Raw genomic sequence first — 20,461 nt, forward strand, 5'->3', positions numbered from 1 at the left:
ATCTGGCTCACAATATGAATCAAATCATTTATCTTTGGAGAAAAGATTTATGAGTAGTTGCTCTTGCACCACGGTATTATCAGTTTTCCACAAAAGGATGTTATTCTTTTATATTCAAGGCGAGAAATGGGGAAGGAAGAAAGAAAGAGAGGGAGGGAGGAAGGATCTTCTCTCCTCGTTACTTCTGTGTTCTGAGAAACTGTTAGCAAATAAATTAATAATTTATCAGATGTTCTAAACTTTGGCAAAATGAGAATCCAGCTTATGTCTAGATAACTGGAATTCCCCCAAAAAACTGTTTTGTGTCTTTGGGAATGTGTATTAGGTAAACATTCTCTGCATACTTCCTCTAGCCCAGGGTGGAGTAAGATTTTGTTTCTGTGGTTGTCCTCCTTATCCCTGACCCCAGAGCTCTCCACATAGATGAAAAGACCACTTAGTACTTTCTTTGCAGGTAAGACTATGCAAACTTCCCCTTCTATTAAAATAGTACATCTTAAGTAAGAAATAGTCTTCCATTGTCACTGTCCAGTCAAGACTCATTCCCCCAAGTAACAGCGAGGCTTATGAAATTTTATTTTTCTTCCTTCAGTCACATGAACATCTTGCCTTATTTATTCCCTCACAGTCTTTGCATTGGGGGCTGGGCATGGAAGGTCATGAAGTTCTGGTCCAGTTGCCTACATTTTAGCCCAAGAATAACTGGGCATTATCTCTATCATCCTGTTTCTATATCACAGAGAATGTTTTGCATTTAATCCTCAACTATAAGTGTACATGATAGTAATCAAACTGAAGTGACCCAAAACCTATAGATTCACCTAACTGAAAAGTCCAAAAGGTAGAGTTAGCTTCCAACAGGGCTAAACCTCAGTGTGCTAATGTTTTCAGGTATTTCTTCCTCTCCAATTAGGCTCAACTTTCTGTTTACTGACTTCATTCTCAATCTCATTAATGCTCTGTCTCCTAGCAACAGCTTCAAGCTGATAGTCTATCAACCTTACACCTCTAATAGAGAAAGAAAGCATTTCCTAATCATTTGAACGAAGTCCAAGAGACAGCTCTCAATGGTCCCTACTGGGTCGTGTGCTCTGCTCCGAACCAGTCACTGAGATTTTGATAGGCTCTTTCTGGGTTGAATATTCACTCTTGGAGCCAAAGGATGAGTTCAATGCTTTTGGGCCAGTTGGATGGAGATGAATGGTTTCCCTTCAAAAATAAAGGGATGCCTAGACAGGGGATGTAGCTCAGTGGAAAGGGTTTGTCTCTGTTCGAGGCCCTGGGTTCGAGCCCCAGCAACAACACCACAGAAAAATATTTTTGAAATAAAAAGAAAGAAGATGGCAAAAGGATGCTGCTAATCAGACAAACACAACCACTGTCCCCTAAGTAGCCCATAAAAAGTCTTTAAAAATGCCCCATGATACCACTGGAGAATCTCCTACCTGACATATTCTTACCCGTGTTTGGGGCATTCTCCTTTTTGCAACTAACCTTGTAGTTTAGTATCTTGGACTCTGGCCCAGGAAATGAAATCTTCAGCACCACTGACCTCGCCACTCACTCATTTGCAACATCTTCTCCTTTCTCTTTCAAAATCACGGTCACCAACTGCACAGAAAGAAGCTGCATCACCTGCGTCCCTAAATCCTTCAGTACCCTTCTCAGAACTTTAAAACTCCCAGATACCTGTTTCAGATTTCTTTGGACTACACTATTTAGCTGCACATGAACCAGCAGAGGAGGGCAGTAGCTGAAATTGCAGTGCACATCTCCCATCCATCCTGGACCTGTATTCAGAACCCAGAACTGTGCTGCCCCTCCAAGATCACCAGGGCTGAGCTCAGGAAGGAGTCGTCTCTTTCTGAGAAAGCACAAGTGTTCTTTCCCCAGCTGGCTGTGGCTCTTCTTCGGTGTATGTACACTACAGTGTCTGGCATGGTGCTGAGGGCACACTGCATGTTCAGTGGTCCATGTCCTATTTCCACTCTTGCCCTTTCTCAAAGTCCTTACAAAACAAAACAAACTAAAGAAAACAGAACTGAAGATAGAATCAGGAATGGAACACTGCGGACTTTACCTATGATGTGTTTTTTTAAGCTAGGCAATAGGTTCATGAGTGTTCATTATTTCAGAAGACTAGTTAAAGTCTTCATAAATTTTAAAATCCACAGGTTACAATTCACCTCACAATCAAACAAAAACCAATCTGATCATGTGATCCCCAGCTGTTTCTTTTTAGCCCAAAGGATGACGTCCTAACTTGGCCCATAGAGTTCTCTGTGATGTAGTCCAGTCTTCTCACATGTTAAGGATTGCATATTTGTGTCTTCCAAAATTCATATGTTCAGTCCTCAGCCTTCAATGTGATGGTATGTGGAGATGGGGCCTTTGGGAGTAATTAGGTTTGCTGGGTCGCAATGATGGCATTAACGCCCTTCTAAAAAACAGAAAAAATAACAGCTCCCTTTCTCCCTCTCTCTTTCCTTTTCTCTCTTTCCCTTTCTCTATGGCCCTGCCTTCCCACCATGTGACAGCACAGTAAGAAGACAACCATCTGAAAATGTTTATCAAGTGCAAATCTGTCAGAACCATGATCTCCATGCTCCAAAACTGTGGGAAATAAATGTTTGTTGTTGAAGCCATTCAGTCTCTGGTGTTTTGTCATAGCAGCATGAACTGACTAATACAGTGACTTCCCTCCCACAGCCATCACCTCAGGCATCTTGAACCATTCCCCAAGCGTGCCATCTTCTCCCTGGACTGGATGCTTTGGAGTCTGCCTTTTCTCCTCTTTTTCACACAACTAACTCCTATTTACTCACTGTATCTGGTCAAATAGTCTAATAAAAAAGATCCTATAATGCAGTAGCTTAACGCATTTAAGTTCCTTTCTGATGTAATAGTTCTGAGATGAGCAGCTCAGAGTAGTGGGAAGCTCTGTTCATCTTGATCACCTGCATGACTGAAACTGGGTCACCTTACCTTGTGGATTACAGCCTGCAGTCAGTTAAAAGAGAAGTTAGAGGAGATATACTAGTGTTTTCTAAGGCCCAGACCCTGCAGGAGCCCACATCATTCTCATTTATTCCATTGGTGAGAACTTTGTCACATTTTCTCAACTAACTGCTGGGTATGCTGGGAAATGTAGTCCTTCTCTATGCAGGCTTATGCCTGCTTACAGTTATTTTGTAACAGAAGAAGAAAAGAATGAATTTCAATAAACAATTGGAACTCAGGCTTTAGTTCCTCTGAATAGCCTTCTCTATCCCTGATTTCTCTGTGTGATAGATGTCCTTGTGAGCACTTAGTACCTTACAAACAGTCATCTCATTAGTTGTATATCTCCCCAGCGTCACCCATCTCCCTGTCCCCATTACACTGTAAGAACAGTGAATGTGGCTCTGTTTCCTTAATGCCTGGAATTTGCTAGACATTGAATCCATTTTGAGTAAAAAGGTGAAGGATGACTCTATAATATGCAGGGCTCCATGCACAATGAAAATGCAGGATCCCTTGTTCAAAAATGAGCATTTTAAGATTGTGACAGCAGAGCCTTAAACCAAGGATGGAGTCTTTGTTAGCGCAGAGCCCTTTGTTCCTGCACAGGCTGCATACTCATGAAACCAGCCCTGAAATTATGAGTAAAATAAATGAGTCAAATATACTACCATGAATCATCCTCCATCAGAAAAGTCACCTATCTGTTGGGTACTCATATGCAATGAGTAGAGGTAAATCAAACCACGCTAGTAAATATTTGGGAAGTATATCTTTACCCTAAAAAATGAACTTGATAGAGGTCATCCCAATGGCAAGGGCATCTCTCATTTCCCAATGCCTTGTCATTTGGAGGATGGAACTCAGCAGCCGGTGGGCTACTAACTCATTAGTGGTCCAGATGTGCCACATCTCACCTCCTACAATGTCCCCCTTTCAGCCAATCATCACAGCAGCAGGAGTCATCACAGTACTTTTCTTACAGCTTCAGAGCCTCTCAGAGTTGAGAAGACCTTCGAAATCATTGCCAAGCAGTTCTCTAGCATCTGCTTAGACACCTCCAGCGACAGGGAACTTCCTACCTCCTCAGGCAGCTCCTTCTGTTTTTGACAGCTCTGCGGATGGAGTTCTTCCTCAAGTTGAGCCAAAAATCTACTTCCTCGTGACTTCCACCCACTGGCTCAGAGCCACGTGGAGGAACTCACAGGTGTTTAAAGGGCTCTAATGTTCACCAGAAAGTAGAGGTGGCCAAGGAGCTGCATGGAGGCCAAGCAGACCACTGACATGTTTGGCTCAGGCAAGGTTAAACTTTATTTTTTTAGTGGTTGCCAGCATTGAAAATTCTGGAGAACTTGTATTAAAAAAAAAATGTAGACTCCAAGCCTTCAAAACTTGGAAACTCTGACAATCTTGAGCTCATAATGCCACATTCTACTTGCACCTAGAACTCAAAAGACTGGATACTGAATGGGTAACTGCCCACCTCTTCCACAGTCTGCTGCACTGACTACTTGATATCCATGCAAACTCAGTGAACCTAATGTCAGAGCCCATACACTGATTAATATGTCCATACACCCAGCTTCCCTACCATAGGAGTAGTCAATGAGTTGTAAGCCATGTCTTCAAATGGCATTGCAGGAAAGTCATCTAATGGGACGACTCCCTTTTGTCTCCTTCCTGCTCAGAATGCAGAGGTGTTGGCTGATACTCCAGCAACTACATTGTGACTATGGCAACAATGATGATGGAAGCTACACGTGGGAATGTTCAAACAAACAGATCCTAATATCCTGGATCAATAATGATTGCAGATTTGCCATATCAGCTCTATCTACCTCTGAACTACATTTACCTTAAGTAATAAACAAAAACAAATAAACATACCTTGCTTGAGCCACTTCCCTTTTAGATAATTGTTATTAATAACTAAGTTGTTCCTGCCTGGTGTATACTTTTTTGTCATTGCCTTTTCTTTCTTTTTCTCTTCCTCCTCCTCCTCCTCCTCCTCCTCCTCCTCCTTCTCCTCCTCCCTCCTCCTCCTCCTCCTCCTCCTCCTCCTCCTTCTTCTTTTTCTTTTTAACTAGAGATTGAACCCATGGGCATTTTACCACTCAGCCTCATCTCCAGCCCTTGTTACTTTTTATGTTGAGACAGAGTCTTGCTAAGTCACTTAGGGCCTGGCTAAGTTGTTGAGGCTGGCTTTGAACTTGCAATCCTCCTGCCTCAGCCTCCCAAGGCACTGGGATTACAGGCATGGGCCACTGTGCCCACATCTTTCCTTAAACTGAGTTTTTATTATGGAAAACTCAATATATACAAAGGTAAAAAGACTAATTTCTAAACAAAAATAAATTAATTGAGACTCTTATCTCACATCATACACAAAAATTAATACAAACTAAAGCACAGACCTAATTATAATAGATAAATCTATAAGAGGAAAGCTCAAGAGTAAATCTTTATAGTGTTGGTTTTAAAACTAATTCCTTAGATATGACATCAAAAACAAATGATGGAAGAAAAGATGAACCGGTCTTCATCAAAATTATAATGTTTTGTGTTTCAAACACCACTACCACAAACAGTGAGAAGACAACCCACAAAATGCAGAAAATATTCCAAGTCACATACCTGAGAAGGACTTGCATTCAGAATAAAGAAGTAGTGCAACTCAGTAAAAAATCATTTTAACTGTAAACACTGAACACAGTACTGCATGCCTATCATCACAGTTACCTGAGAAGTTGAGGCAGGAGGATCATTTGCACCTAGAGGTGTGAGGTTAGTATGGACAACACAGGGAGACTGCCTCTAAAACATAAAAATAAAATAAAAGTTTTAAATATGCAAAGAATTTTAATAGTTATTTCCACAAAAAAGATATGTAAGTGGTCAATAATAAACACATGAAAGGGTGCTCAGCAGCATTAGCCATCAGGGAAATGCAAATCAAAACCACAGTGAGATACCACTAGCTTGGCTGGAATCAAAAATAGCAAATGTTGGCAAGGATGTGGAGAAATTGGAACCCTTCTGCATTGCTGGTGGGAATTCAAAATGGTGCAGCTGCTGTGGAAAACAGTTTGGCGGTTCCTCAAAAAGTTAAACATAGAATTACCATATGATCCAGCAATTCCACTTCTGGATATATATACCCAGAAGAATTAGAAAGCAGGGAGTCAGATATTTTTTCACCAATGTTCCTAGCGGCGTTGTTCACTGTAGCCAAGGTGAAACCAATCCAAGCATCCATCAACAGAAGAATGGATAAAATGTGATGTATGCCTAACAGGGAATATTATTTAGTCATAAAATGAAATGACATTCTGGCACATGCTATAGCATGGGTGACCCCTGAAAGCATTATGCTATATGAAATAAGCCAGACACAACGGTACAAATGTTATATGATTCCACTTACGTAAGATACCTAGAATAGGCAAATTTATAGACACAGAAAGAGGAACTAGGGAGAGAGGAGAAGGAGGAGTTATTGTTTAAAAGGTACAAAGTTTCTAGTGGGATGTTGAAAAAGTTCTAGAAATAGATAGTGGTGGAGATTACACAATATTCCCAAATATACTTAATGCCATTGAATTGCACTCTGAAAAACAGTTAAAATGGCACATGTTATATGTATTTTTTCCACAATAAGAAATAAAATAAAATTGGATTGGGGATGTAGCTTGGTGGTACAGTGCTTGCCTAGTGTGAGGGAGGCCCAGGTTAAATCCCCAGTATCACAAAAATTAAATTAAAATTATAAAAGACAGGTTATATTAGGTATTGGTGAGAGTGTGAAAAAGTTGGAACCCTCCTACATTACTGGAAGGAGTGTGAAATTGTGCAGTCACTTTTGGAGACCAGTCCACCAGTTTCTCCAGATGTTAAATATGGAATTACCTTATGACCTGCCATTTCCACTTTTAGGAATACCCAAGAAAAAGTAAGACATATGTCCAAACAGAAATTTTTACATGAATGTTCATAGTAACATTATTCATAATGGCCCCTAATTGGAAACAACCCAAATGTCCATCACAAAATATAATATACATACAACTGTCTCGAATTCAACACATCCACGTACATGCTACAGAGTGGATGAACATGGAAAACATTTGAAGTGAGAGAAGCCAATCACGAAACACCAGAGTTTATATTTTTCCTTTACATGAGATGTCCAGAATAAGCAAATCTATAGGGACAGAAAATAGGTCACTGGTCGCCAGGGGCTGAGGAAAGGAGGAATGAAGAGCGACTTCTAATGAGAATGGAGTTTCTTTTGGGAACGATAAAAATGTTCCAGATTTAGTTTGTGGTAATGATAACTCTATAAACACTATGAAAAATCAATGAATTGTATACTTGAGTGAATCTTAAGGTATATAAATTGTATCTCTATAAACCTGTTTCGGGGAACTGGAATATAGCTTGGTGGTACAGCACTCTCATAGCAAGCATGAGGCTCTGGGTTCAATCCCCAGCACCCCACACATACATACAAAATAAATTAATTAATTAAAAATAAACACATACTTATGTTTTAGCAAAATAGACTTGTTTGAGGACATCTTATGTACCTGTTCCAGCCTCAATATTTATTAACGTGGTCAGTTTCTTTTCATCCATACCCACACATGTTCTTCCTTACCTCCATATTATTTTGAAGAAAATACCAGACGTATTCTAATACAGAATTGAAAGCCAGAAAAGTCCAATCATGTGGTTGGCTGGCTGCACTTTTCCTGGCTGTGTGACATTCAAGTTTGGCTCTCTGACTTTCCTGGAAATATTGCAAATGATATGACACCTGGCAGTAAACTCCATTCTGCTTAAACTTATTTTTGCAACTAAGAACCTTGATGGCAGTACCCACAATTGACATTGACATTCATCCACGGAGGGTGTTTTGATGGAAATATGGTGTCCAAAAAAATGGCGGTTGGAGAATGATTTGCCCTTAATGAAACTCTCTGTGGAAGCCCAGAAACCTGCTGGAGTCCATGTGGAAAACTAAGTCTGTTAATAATACATGTCACAAATGTCAAGCCATGGGTGGTCTAGGTAGGGTGGGTGGACCACAACCAGGCAATCAGCTGGGACCTGTCATTAAGACGAAGCCATGGGCCAGAACCAGGAAGGTAGCTTGGAATCTGGGATCTGCCAAATTCCAAGTAAGGTGTCAGGGGAAGTCAAGAAGGATCCCCCAAAATAGGGCAACATAATCATAAGGTTGAGCATATTATGTCTTGGTGCCCTACTATGGTGGATTTTGACTCTGATTCTCTAACAAGGAATCTTCCTCCTTTCCTGAAAGGTTTTGGGTCAAAACATCATGCTCTTGCCCTTGAGAGTGAACTGAGCCATGGGTTCCTCCTGTCATGTCTTCTGCCACCTGGACTCATTTCCTAGCTCCTCTGTGTCTTTAGTAAGCTAGGTAGACTCTAGTTAACATCTCCACCTGACACATTTTTATAATAAAATAGAATTGATGGTCTTTAGTAGTCTTTGGCCTTCAGAACCCAACTGCCCTGTGTTCACTTCAATATTCATTCTCTCTCTCTCTCTCTCTCTCTCTCTCTCTCTCTCTCTCTCTCTCTCAACTGCATGACCTTCAACAGAGATGTTTCTGAGTCTCTGTTGTTTCTTCTGTAAAATAGGAATAACAACTTCTATCTTAGGTGTGGGTTGAAAGGATGCTCTGAAATTAACTTTCTAAGGCACTTGCTCAATATCTGACATGAAGTAGCCGTCCAATAATTATGGGTCTCACCTTGCCTGCTACCCTGTTTTAATAAATATGAAGCTGAGTTGGATCTTGCATTGGCACTTTCCAAATCAAAAAAAGATGAGGTTCTTGTTAGTGAGGTTTTGATGTTAAGAAATGCACTCATTTTCCTTTCAAACTATATTGCTTTTGTGTCATAAGAATAACAACAATAATAAACATTTATTGAGTGCTGTATAGCAGACACTGTACGGAGAGATTTTGGTGTCCTATTTCATCTTCTCTGCCTCATTGTGAGTGGAGGACTATTAGAGAAGGTCAATTTACTCGCCCACCATCACACAACTAGCCCATAGCTTGGCTGAGATTTTAAGTCTGCCTGCCTGTTGCTAGAATCTCCCTCATGCTGTTTCCCCATCTGCCCTGAGCTCTGCTTCAGGGTTGCTCAGAGCTGCCCAAAGATGAGAGCTGCTCCCACCTCCAGACCCTGGACCCACCAGTCCTGGGGGCAATTTTTATTAGGGAGCTGATGTGTTGGGAGCTTCCTGGCTGACAGTCACTACCACCTTCTAGAATTTTCCTGCTCTCTTCTCTCATCTCTGCCAGAGATGGGCTGCTTGGCTTCAAGGATCCTGGGCATCCCTCTTGACTTGATCACCCTAACACCTTGTTTAGAACTCTGACTCCAGCAGATCCCTGACGCCATGCTACTGTCTTCATGATCCTGGCCCACAGCTTTGCCTTAATGACAGGTCCCCAGCTGATGGTCCAGTGTTGGCCATCCACTCTTCCTATGGCCTGTATTTTCCCTGATATAAGCTTGGTCACCATGCTAGGCAGCTTCTGAAAGCCCTCCCAGTAATCCTGCCCCTTGGCATCCATGCCCTGTGCAATTCTCTTTGCTGAGCATCTCCTTTCTTTCGACTTTGACTTTGGTCTTGCTCACATTCTCTCTCCCTCTGTCCTCACGCTTCTCTCCCCATTCCTGAGTCCCTTTCTCACACTCCTTCCCTTTCCCTCTCTCTCTTTCACTGATGAAGCCAGCAATCCCATGGAAAGTCCTCTGAGACAAGAAACTGAGCACATCCTGCAGACAATAGCTAGCGAGGAAGTGAATCCTGCCAGCACCATGGAGTGAGCTTAGAAGCAAATCCTCTGCTATGGAGCCTCGGGGTGACTGTGGCCCCAGCCTCCAACAGACACCTCAGTGGCAGCCTATGAGAGACTCCAAGTCTGAGGACCCAGCTCAACCTCATGGAGATTCCTAACCAACAGAAATGGTGAAATAACATGGATACCACCAAGTTTGGGGCAATAGGTAACTGATGCAGCCACTGACTTGTGGGTCTTCCTCAGGTATGCCCTTTCTCTGTGCCTCAACCTTCCAGCCATCCATGCAGACACTACACCACCGGGTCATTGTATCTGTAAACTTGGGGATTGTGTCAGGAAAGTTGGTATTACTACAACAACAAAATACCTGTGGCCACTAACTTTAAAAAGCGTTATTTAACTCACAGTTTGGGTGGTTAATGTTCAGGATCAAGCAAATTGATCCCATTTCTCTGCCATGTGCATGGCAATGATGGGAGGACATGATGGAGCGAGCAGTCACATCCAGGGAACAGAGAGGGAAAAGACAGGTGGGGTGTCACAGTCCCCTTCTTGGTACCTCCTATTAGGCCTCACTGTTCTGTCTTGTTTTGGTTTGGTTTTGGCCATCCTGGGGATTGAACCCAGAGCCTCACACATGCAAGGCAAGCACTCTACCACCGACCTACACCCCCAGCCTGTTTTTGTTGTTGTTGTTTTAATTTTGAGACAGGGTCTCACTAAGCTACCGAGGCTGGCCTTAAACTTGCCATCCTCCTACCTTATCCTCCCAAGTAGTTGGAATTGCAGGTGTGTGCCACAGTGACTGGCTTAGGTCTCATTTCTTCAAGGTTCTACCACATTTCCCAGTACTGCCACTTGCAGAGTAAGCTTTTACATATGGACCTTTGGAGGTTGCTACCCAAATTCAAATCACAGCAAGATCAATGAAACGTTCCTGTAAAATGACATGATCACTTAACGAAAGATGCATTAGAACACAGCTGCTCTGGTCTGACTGTTGTTGTCCCACCCCTGATTCCTATGTGGAACTTAGCCCCCAGGTTGATGCTCTTAAGAGGCCTTGGGGTGTGATTAGCTCAGGAGGGCTCCACATTGGTGATCAGCACCATTATAAAAGGGCTTATGGGAGCCTGAGTGTCCCCTTTTTGCCCATCTGCCATGTGAGGACACAGCAAGAGGCACCATCTTGGAAGCAAAGAGACATTGGATCTCTGGTGACTTGACCCTGTACTTACCAGCCTCAGAACTGTAAGGAGAAAATTTCTATTATTTATAAATTACCCAGTCTGTAGTATTTTATTATAGCAGAAGAAACAGACTAAGACTATAGTTGTGGACAATTATATTGCTGATCAGTAGAAAACAGACTCATTCTATCAGGAAATACATACTCAACAAGGGTGTTATCACCAATAAAGGGGCATAAATTGGTCCTTGGGAGGTAAAAAAAAAAAATCTTACACCTTTTGTGTATAAAGTATGGGCATATGAGCTATATATGCCCAGATAAATGTATAATATATAGACAGACCTATAGTATTTCTGTGGTATTAGCATTTTACTGGTTGGGGAAGTACTGATAATGAAAAATGATGGTGAGAGAACTGCTTTCAGAGACAGGGGTGGCCCTGTTCAGGTTTTAGTGCTATAGGGAAGAATGAGACAGCAGGTTGTGGGCCAGGCGGGGTGGTGCACACCTGGAATCCCCGCAACTCAGGAAGCTGAGGCTGGAGGATCTCAAATTCGAGGCCAGCCTCAGCAACTTAGCAACTGTCTTAAAATAAAAACAGGACTGGGGATGTAGCTTAGTGGTAAAGTACCCCTGTGTTCAATCACCAGTTAAAAAAAAAAGGAGAAGAAGATGATGATAAGCAGGTACGAAGTCAAACCCACTTGACCTTGGAAATGACGGCCACATCTGCTTCTGTCCTACTTTGAAGACTTGACCTGATGGGGCTCAGGTTCAAATAAGTTGGCCCTATCTCACTAGTTGTACAGACATGAGGAAGTTTATTAACTTTTCTGTGCCTTAATTTCCTCATATACAAACAAGGATAAAAGTAGTCTTTCCTCAGGATGGGTGGGGTGGTGGTGCACACCTATAATCCCAAAGGCTCAGGAGGCTAAGGCAGGAGGATCACAACCTAAGGCCAGCCTCAGCAACTTACTAAGACCCTGTCTCAAAATTTAAAAAAAATAATGAGGGCTGGGGGTGTAGCTCAGTGGTAGAGTGACCCTGGGTTTAATCCCCAGTACTGCAAAATAAATTTTAAAATTTTTTAAAAATTAATAAAAAGTAATCCTCACTGGATTATTGATAGAATGAAATGCAATGGTGCATGTGAAGGAGAAGGAAATATGTCCCTCACACAGTAAGTGCTCAATAAACATGGCCCCCATTGACTAATGGGTCAGTGACAGACTCCATGCTTCTCCTACCCCGAAGCTGTTCTGCTCTCTCTCTTCCCTGTTGCTGAAGGCAGTTCTCCAGGTTAGTTTTGGGCAATGCTGGTTATTCATCTCCTCAGGCTCTTTTCCAGCAAAAGATCGCCATGGCCTATTTCTAGCCAATGAAATGAAGGGACAACTGTGGGAGGTCTGCCTGAGAAGTGTTCTCTGCTTGATAAAAGAGATGCTTGAGCAAAACTCTTCTCCTGTCAATGCCCCAGGTATTCTGGTGTGAAGATGTGATGCTTAGAGCTAAAGCAGCCACCTTGTTACTATGAGGAAAGAACTACATGAATCATAGAGACTTGGTCTCAAAGCTTTGATATTATGGATCACTGATATCATTGACCCTGCCCAGGACTTCCTCCCTTCTCCTTAATTAGAACAATTCAGTACCTGTCATGTTAAAGCTACTGTAAGTCTCACTTTTTGTTACTTGCAACCAAGAGTAACTTGAGTATCCTTATAACACACATAACCTGTGACACAATACTGTTCCCATTTCACAGGTGAAGGAGCTAAAAGCAGTGGGGTTAGAGTTCTGAAGATCTATCTAATTTAATCATCATAAAAATCTGTGAAGTACATTTTATCTCCACATACAGATTTCTTCACAAATTTAGATGAAATAATACCCAGTCTCACACAATTAGTGAATGGAAGAAATAGGATGTAAACTAGGTCTTAAGCCCAGCTCTAATGCAGTGCTCTTAGCTGGGTGTGCTGCTGCGTGCTATAGACTCAGCCGCTTGGGAGCAGGGGACAGAAGGATCACTTGAACTTGCAAATTTGAGAACAACCTGGGCAACATGGCAAGACCCCGTCTAGAAACACTAATAAATAAACAACATTCTTCTCTGTGTTCTTCAGTGTTGTTTCTCAGCATCAAAGTCCTTCTGGACATTTTACTGCGAGGCTGAGGTTGAGTAAATAAAAATTCAGTAACCCTAATTCAGGTCATGTCAACCTGAACATAATTATGTTCATTGCTGAGAAAGTGCATTTGCTAGCTAAATATTAGTCATAATGAAGACGCACAGTGACTACAGCTGGGTGAAATTCACAGCCCTAAGACCCGGGTGCCAATGTATATTTCTGTCTTTAGGCTCTCAGAAAATTTATATTCCCGATCCACCCTTCAATTGGTAATTACCCAGCGTCTGTTCTTTTTAAATCTTTATTATTTTTTATTCTCTCCCAGATGTTGAGTTGAGCTGCCGTGATTTCGGGGTTTCAGCGAGAGGTCCAGCTGCTGGGTTTGGGAAGTATCCATGTTTTGTTTCTTTTCAGTTCTTCGACTTGAATTTATGATGAGGTTTTGATGAATAGTACCCTTCTCTCAGCCCTGCCCTCTTTGCACGGGTCTGAGTCTGTGATATCTTTGGTTTAATTATGCCGATGTGTCTCTTGCTAGAAATTTATGTGATGACTATTGCCAACATCCAGAGGCCAGGATTGGGGATTTGTGATCTAAACATCCTCGATCCACACTACTCTCCTCAATATATCCAAAATGAAATTGGGGAGATCGTGTTTAGTTTGTTAAATTAAAGTCCTGTCGGGCTGAGAATTTGAGAAAGTCTCAGTCCTGTAGTGAATGGGAATCAAGGATTGGAAGAGTCAAGGCAAGATTAGGGGGCAGGGGTACGGAAGGAGGGGAGGGAAGAGCAGGATACAGGTGAGTCTGTTGACATCAGTAGGACCTTTCAGTTTGAGACCTGGTTAGCCAGAGACTGCAGGCTCTGTCTAACAAATCTGTTTAAATTCACTCACTTCTTGACTTTCCAATTAGATTGTAAGTTCCTAGAACTCGAAAGTTACTCAAATAGCCAGGTGCAGTAGCGCACGCCTGTAATTCCAAGAGCTCAGGAGGCTGAGGCAGGAGGATCACAAGTTCAAAGTCAAACTCCCCAATACCAAAAAATAAATAAAAAGTTACTTTAGTAGTCTCTTGCTATGTTACAAAAAAGCCCCAAAATTCAGTGGTTTAAAACAATGAGTCATTTTAGTATCTTTCATTGTGTTTGCAGGTGAGGAGTTCAGGAGGGTCCCAGTGCATCTGTTCTGGCCAATGGCCTCATCTCACTGCAATTGGAGAGTGGCTGTAGCAGATGGAGGCCCCCTGGGCATCTTTCTTTAAGCAGAGGCCTCTCCAGGAAGGGGCATTTGGGCCTCCCCACAGCATGGCAGCCTCCGAGGCAACAGACTTCTTACATGGCTGGCGTATTGCAGGGTGAGGCGCTAGTCATAGGTTTGTTACAATCTTTCTGTTCTACTCTTGGTCCAACAGGTGCAAAAGCTCATCTAGCTGGTCATGGTTGCACACACCTGTAATCCCAGTTGCTTGGGAAGAAGTTGAGGCCAGAGGATTGCCCAAGTTCAAACCCAGCCTGGGTAACTTAATAAGATCCTGTCTCAAAATAAAATTTAAAAAGGCTGGGGATGTAGCTCAGTGGTAGAGCACTTGCCTAGCATGCACAAGGCCCTGGGTTCCATCCTCAGTACTGAGAAACAAACGACAACAGAACAAAAAAACACAAAACATCACCAAATTTCAAATGAAGGGAACAGAGACTCCACCTTCTGATGGATATTGAGGTTACATTATAACAAAAACTCCCAGGAATGAGGGAGACCATCATGGCCAAATCAGAATATGTGCCTTCATTGTGCCCTATATATCTATTTATGGATTATTCACTTTCCACCTCTCCCGCAGCACGTGTCACTGAACAAACACTACAAAACTGCTTGATGCAATTTGATGCAAAAATTTATCCAGGACCTGCAATTCATTCATTTCCCAAATTGTTCATTGAGTACATACTAGAGTCCAGGCACTGAATCAGGCACAAGGGACATAGTAGTAGACAAGAATACCTGCCCTCAGGAATCCCATCATCTACTAGAGGGAAATCGGTGGAGTAACCACAGAGATGCACTGGGAGACCGTACATGAAGGGGAAAGAACATGGCAGAGAGCTGAGCACGTGAGGGGTGGGCAGACCAGAGAAGGCTTTCCCCAGGGATCCGCCTGAGAAGCGCGACAGAGAATCCTGCACCTGACAGCGGCACCAGAGGAAGGCTGGGGGCCTGGGCATAGGTGATGGAATGCACAGTGATGGCTGGGGGCAGACATTGCCTGCTTGGGAAGATGGTTAAGATCAAGGCTTATGGGAATCCATGGGGAACTGGTGGAGTGTGTCAATCAGGGCTCAGCCTGGAAGTACAAGCCACTCCAGGTCACCCAAAAGTTTGTTAGAGAGAAATGGAGGCTTGGGAGTGGAGGTCAGGAAGGCCACCTGGGGAGATGATGGCATGTGGGCATCATGGGGAATGGTCTGCTCTGCATTCTTAGCAACTGGCAGCACCTGCCACAGGAGGACCAAGGAGTGACCAGTGTTACTGCCATGTGAGTTCAGTGCTGAGGCATAATGATGGTTTCTGCTCTTCTCTCTTCCCAGCCTCATACCAGAGCTTCTCATTGATTGGGTCAATCAACTCAGCACCATACAGGCAAGGGGGCTGGGAACACAAAGCCACCAAGCTGGGTGTTTCCACATGCCTTGGTCTGTAGCTGGGGCAAGGACTTGGGTGAGTCAAGGGAGGCTCCCAGGGTGCAGAATTTAAGAAGACACTCAGAAGTCACCCCTATTCTTGCACAATCCTGAGAGTAAGTGTCTCTCGAAAGTTTGCACCCCAGTTCTAACTCCGTGTAAGATGGATTTGGAGCTGCCTTCTGATTGAGAGCAGCTGCCACCAGCAAAGACCTCTGAGTCAAGGAAGGGTCTCTGGAGAGAGCCGTGTCTAAGCGAAAACAGACAGAACCATGTCTATACTCAGCCAGGTAGAAGAAAGAAGTATATCATAGTGCCTCTAACCCACAGTTTTGTGTTCTGCAGTTTCAGTTTTCCACACCATGGAATGAAAATGTTAAACAGAAATTTCCATTTTAATGCCAATTGATGGAATAAGAAATAAACAATTACAAAATAAATGATTCACTAATCTTAAATTGGGCACCATTTCAACTAGCATTACGAAATCTCACACCATTCCACCCGATCATGAACTGCCCCTTGTCCAGCGTATTCACACTGTATAGGTCACCTATCCATGATCACTCAGTAGCCACCTTGTATCACATTGCTTATGTTCAAGTAATCTTTCTTTTGTATAATAAGAGCCCCAAAGCACAAGAGCTCTGATGCCAGCAATTTGTATATGCCAAAGAAAAGCTATAAAGTTATTGCTTTAAGTAAAAAGACAGAAATTCTCAACTTAATAAGGAAACAAAAAAAATCGCATATTAAGGCAACTAAGATTTATGATGGTAAGAAGGAATAGAAAGGCAGAAGATATAGGCCAGTGGTACAGCATGTGCTCAGTATACATAATGACCTGGGTTCGAATCCCAGCACCCCCCCCCCCAAAAAAAAGGAAGGTAAAAGGAGGAGGAGGAGGATGACGAAGAGGAAAGGGCAAGGAAGGAGAAGGAGAGGAAGCAGAGGAGGAGAAAAAACATAATACCTATGGGGTTCCATACTGTCCTTGGTTTCAGGCAGGCATCCCCTTGAGGTCTTGGAGCATATCCCTCAAGGATAAGAAGGTCCAATGGCACTCTGAGGCAAGTGAATAGTACAGAGAAAATCCTAGAGACCTTGGGAGCCTGATTCATCAGTAACAGTGAATGAGGGAAGACATTCTAACAAGATGGTGAGCTCTCTGTCAATTACACTGCGGTCTAGTATTTGCTTGAGTCTCTAAATGTGGGGGGTACAGAGCTGGTATTCTGGGTCCTGGTGGATGACCTCCTAAGATTGCAGAACATGAGTAGGGGAGGTAACCTCTCCATGGAGAAGCTGAGGGAGAGCCATTCCTTCTAGGGCATGACAGCTCAGGCTACAGCTGAAGGGTCTACAAATCAGAGTCCTCTGCGTGGGTTGGAGCAGAAGTCAGGAGAAATGGGGGAGGAAGATTCTTTGTGCATTCCAGAGGGGAGTAAGTTTTTTGTGGTAGGAACTGCTTCTGATCACCGCTACCAACACCATCCTCTCATCTGAATTAGAATAACAGCCTCCTAACAGCCCTTACCCTGCAAGATCATGACCTTGGCTTCCTCAAAACCCTGCAGTGGCTTCCTATCCACTCAAAGTAGAAGCCAATGTCCTTTAAGTGGCCTACAAAACAGCATTATCCAACTTAAGGTATGTGTGACTTGCCCAGCCTCCACATGCATCAGAATTTAAATTCCCCATCAGACCAAGAGCACCTAAGGGCAGAGAATTTGGCTTATTCTGTAAACTGCTCTGTAAATCCAACTGGATTTTTATGTCAAATAGGATGCTTAAGTATTGTCAAGAAATATAATTTTTCTCTAAAGAGAATATTTGAGCTAGTCAAATAAATTAGAGGCTATAGATCTCTAATTTGTGGCCTCTGGTCTTATGTGAAGGAGCTGGGTATGGTGGTGCACACCTATAATCCCAGCTACTTGGGAGGCTGAGGAAGGAGGATCACAAGTTCGGGGCCAGTCTGGGCAACTTAGTGAGGCCCTGTAAAAAAAAAAAAAAAAAAAAAAAAGTGGTGACCAGGTTAACCTTGTGAGGAGTGCAATCTGCAGACAGCAACACCTATACCAGGCCCCTCATTTTCATGCTCAGTCTTCACCACCAGGGGGAGCTCCCTCCCATCACACCTGGTCACCTTCCACCCTGGTGGAGTCAAAGCCAGAAACTCTGCCCCTCCCAGAGGCCAAGAGGAGGGCACCTGGTGTGACTAGCTAAGTGGTCTGAGGCTCTCAAGCCCATGTGGTGAGGTCTATCTGAACTTCTCTTGGGATTTCTCTTGGGACACCTGAGTATCGGAATCATTCTGGTTCCTCAAGTTAGATTTCTGCCTCAAGAACCCTTGGTGCACTGGTGTGCCTGGGCAGCATGCTCCTGCGACAGTCAAGCAGGAACGGGACAAGGCCAGAAGGGGAAGGACGGATCTAGAAGACCCAAGCTGGTGTGCTGGAGGGGGATCTAATCCCTTTATCCCAAACCACCACCAGAGGACAGCTGCTTGGGAACTTGGGAACTTGGGAACCTGTGCTGCTGTCATCCAAATGTCCCAAATTCATGGTTTTTGAAATATAATTCCCTTTAGCAATTATCTTTAGCAAGTAATTAGACCTTAAGTGCAGTAGTCTCATGAATGGGGCTAGGGCCTTTTATTTATTTTGGGGTGTGTGTGTGTGTGTGTGTGTGTGTGTGTGTGTGTATGTGTGTTTGTTTGTTTTTTCTTTATGCAGCACTGGAGATAGAACCCAGAGGCACCATACCCTTGAGCTGCATCCCCAACTCTTTTTATTTTTTATTTTGAGACATAGTCACTTAGTTGTACAGGCTGGGCTTGAACTTGTGATCCTCCTGCTTCAGCTTCCTAAGACACTGGGATTACAAGTGTGTGCCCCAAAACCCCTTTTATTTTTTTTATTTTACTTTTTTATACTTTTATTGATACATTATAGTTGTACACAATGGTGGGATTCATTGTTACATATTTGTGCATGCACACAATATAACAATATAATTTGGCCAATATCATTCCGTAGTACTTCTCCTTTCTTTCCCTTCCTCTCTCCCCCGGTCCCTTTCCTCTACTCTCCTGATCGCCCTTCAATTTTATGAGATCCACCCCCACCATTCTTTTCCTTTTTCCTCTCTAGTTTCCATATATGAGAGAAAACATATGACCCTTATTTTTCTAAGTTGAGCTTATTTCACCTAACATAAGATTCTCAAGTTCCATCCATTTTCCTGCAAATGACATAATTTCATTCTTTATAGCCGAATAAAACTCTGTTGTTTGTATACACCATATTTTCTTTATCCCTTCAACCATTGATGGCTACCCAGGTTGGTTCCATAGTTTGGCTATTGTGAATTGTGCTGCTACAAACATGGGTGTGCATGGATCACTATAGTATGACTTACTACTTCAGGATAAATTCTGAGGAGTGGGATAGCGGGGTCATATGGTTATTTCATGTCCACTCTTTTGAGGATCCTTCATACTGATTTCCATAGTGGTCATGCTAATTTACAGTCCCACCCCTGGTGTCACCCCTTTTTCTCCACATCCTCTCCAACATTTATCATTGTTTATATTCTTGATGACTGCCATTCTAACAGAGTAAGATGAAATCTCAGTGTAGTTTTGATTTGCATTTCCCTAATTGCTAACGATGTTGGACGTTTTTCCATGTACCCATTGGACCTAGGTCCTTTTCTCAAAGGACGTTTGAGAGAGTCCATAGCACTTTCCACCATGTAAGGACACATGCAAGGCCCCATCTCTGAGGAACAGACCCTCACCAGACTCTGAATCTGCTGGTGCCTTGACCTTAAACTTTCCGGCCTCCAGAACTGTGAGAAATAAATTCTTATTGCTTATAAATTACTTAGTCAACAGTACTCTGTTGCAGCAGCCCAGGCAGACTGAGAAATGGCCCAGCATTCTTCTGTCTGTAATTATTTACGACCTCGGGAAGGAGGTGGCCTCTTTGCTTTTGTAGACAAGGGCCAAAGACTTGGAGAAGTGGTAGACCCAAGGCTATACAGCTGTGAGTGGTGGCATTTGATTCAAACCCAGGGCTGCCTGATGTCAAGGCCCATGTTCTGTCTACTCCATGGTTCTGCCCATGAGTAAATACCTAAGTGAGTCTTAAAAGCCCAGAATCAGACTAAAGGGACTGGAAGAGAAATTTAGGGTCACTGAGTCAGATGCCCTATTGAATTTGAGACCCTTCTTTATTGCTCCCAACTACTGGTCACTAGTAAAAGTGAATGGAGTCAGCAAGGTCTCCCTCCTTGAAATCTTTGTCTCTCCCCAGCCTCTGGGCCCGGCCTCTAATGGTTTTGCCCTTGGTGTCTCCTTAAGGAGGTCTACTCAGTATTAGACTACAGACCCTATTACAGAAATGAGACCCTCCTTACTCCTCCAATAAGGCATCATTTATTTAAAGGACCCCATTTGAAGAAAAGACTATGCTGAGATTGAAATCAAGGATCATCAGGAAGTAGGAGCAGAGAACAAAGATGATGGGGGTCCTTTGTTGGGATCAGGCCCAGGACGAGCATGCCAAAGGGTTAGGGTTAGGGTTAGGCCACACCTTTG

Source organism: Sciurus vulgaris (genome assembly GCF_902686455.1).
Source record: "Sciurus vulgaris genome assembly, chromosome: 3".
Taxonomy (NCBI): Eukaryota; Metazoa; Chordata; class Mammalia; order Rodentia; family Sciuridae; genus Sciurus; species Sciurus vulgaris.